Source organism: Penaeus monodon, chromosome 3 (assembly GCF_015228065.2).
Source record: "Penaeus monodon isolate SGIC_2016 chromosome 3, NSTDA_Pmon_1, whole genome shotgun sequence".
NCBI classification, from domain to species: domain Eukaryota; kingdom Metazoa; phylum Arthropoda; class Malacostraca; order Decapoda; family Penaeidae; genus Penaeus; species Penaeus monodon.
In genome coordinates this window covers 29,111,316-29,113,562 of record NC_051388.1, presented here as the reverse complement: position 1 = coordinate 29,113,562, position 2,247 = coordinate 29,111,316, and positions in this window count along the sequence as shown.

Sequence of the window (2,247 nt, the reverse complement as noted above, 5' to 3'; positions counted from 1 at the left end):
GCAGAATGAAGCTAAAGACTTACCTAGAAATTTCAAGAGCTCTCCATACGTGCCCGTCTACAAGCCAAATCCCGACCGAACCAGTTCACCTTATGCCGATAGAATGAAATCGACAGCAACGGCCAGTGTACGGAGACCAAGCACGGGCGTTGTGTATGCAGAACTTCAGCTTCCACGAGCATCAAACAACGGTTCCATGAGACGTGGAGACCAGAGAACTCCTCACCAGAAGACACAGTATGCAGAGATTACGTTTCAAGGCCGACCGCTTCAGACCGCAGAGATATGATAATACCCCATGAGGATTTTATTAATTGTTTGGGCAGGGTGTCGTGGGATGTTTCCTTCCTAGCTGTGCTTTTTTCTTTCTTTCTTTCTTTTGTCAAGTAATGATCTTTGTAAAGGTGTTTTGTGAATGCAGTTTACGTATTTTTGGCTACGGAAAAAAAATTGAAGCCTTGAAATTCCATAAAGCACCTATTTTACTGCACTTTGATTTTTAATTCCGGCCAATTGAACAGTAGCCAGTTAAAGGGAAACAAGGTTATTACGACAATTTCGATGAAAATTTGTGACGCATTAGAAATTCTTATAGAGTTCATAGATTAACAAAGATTACTCCTGTATTCCAATTTAAATTGCAATCTGTGTAGAATGAATATAAATTATATGATAGTTTAAACATGAAGCCAAACTTTTTAAATCTATAACTGATCTATTCCAATGGAGAAGGGCTTCACTTAGAATTAAGAAATGATGGTGTAAGAGCTATTTGTATGAATTGTTTATATAGATAATTTGAATATGACAGCATTTTTTAGGGGCAATTTTAGATCTAGATTTCTGACTTCATAATTATAGTATGCTGTATGTAAAACTATTTCGTAAGGAGTAAGTGATAACTGTCTAGTTTTGAACTGCATCCAGAATCACCTGCAAAAAATGTGTAAGTGTGTGTTGCTTTTTATGTATGTCAGCCAAAGTTCTGAAGCTTTTTCCAAGTCTGCACACATTTCCTTTAGTTTCATTTTATTGATTTACTCCATCACTGTGTCCTATGCAATGAGATGGTCCATTTTTTGCGTATGTGAAAAGTGCAGTCTTTGTATGTGACAAGCAATGCATTTCATCCAAGGTATAAACCACTGCAATATTGTAGACTAGCTACAATTTGCTTGTCTTTGGGCTGTTCTTACTTTCCAGATGAATGATGCTGCTTTTGTCCTTTTTGTCCAGACTAATTTCTCATTCCCAAAGATCTTCATTTAATGTTAGGGTGAATGTACATATAACGTATACAGATCACTTATTCAACCAATGCTTCATGATGTTCCTTTGCAGGCTTCCTGCATGGTACGTGATATGTGGAACTTCACTTTTTTATTTACAATAAACAGGCATAAGAATGTGTTAATACCATTTATCAAGGTACAGTGGCTTCAAAAATTCAGTATGGTAAATAAGTAAAGGAGAAATATGCATGTAACATTCTCTATAATCACAACATTTACACCATGGTGATGGTATTAATGCTCTGGCTTAAGATTTATGTGCATGCAGAAGGTTCATTTGTCCTTGGTTCAGGGTTTATCCATATCCTCAATTTTAGTACACTAGCGTAACATGTATGACCGCATTCCGATTACTTTTTAGTTCATAGTGATTTGATTACTTAATGTATGAAATGATGCAATAACGAAATTTGTTAAAAGCTGGAAGTATTAGCAACAAAAATGATGCTCAACTGAATTTACTTGACATTCCCATACCCATCTCAATCCAAGTGTTCCACAAGATAAGCATTTACATATATAATATAGGTACTTGCTGATAATATTAAAGATAAATATTTATTGATAGGGCATGTTCAAATTAAATTCACTTTGCATTGTGCCTAGGGTGAGGAAATCTACGAAATTATGCCTAGAAATTGGCTTCCTCTAATGATAGTCACTTGGGTTCCACAAGAAAGCAAAAGTGCCTTCTGGTCATCTAGCTAGCACTTCACACACTTGTTACCAACAATATGTCAGCTCCAGTTGTACTGTCAGATAGGTTCACCTTAATGAGGGAGAAATACTTCTCAAAAGACAAGTTATGTACATTGAACCCAAGTGCCTATTGTTGCTGAGGTTGTCTTTGATTATGTTAGTCATTTTATAATTAGCTAAGTCATATGCCTCATTTATCTTAACAGTGTCCTGTGAATTACAATTAAGCTTAATTTGGTCAAATTTTGATTTGTAA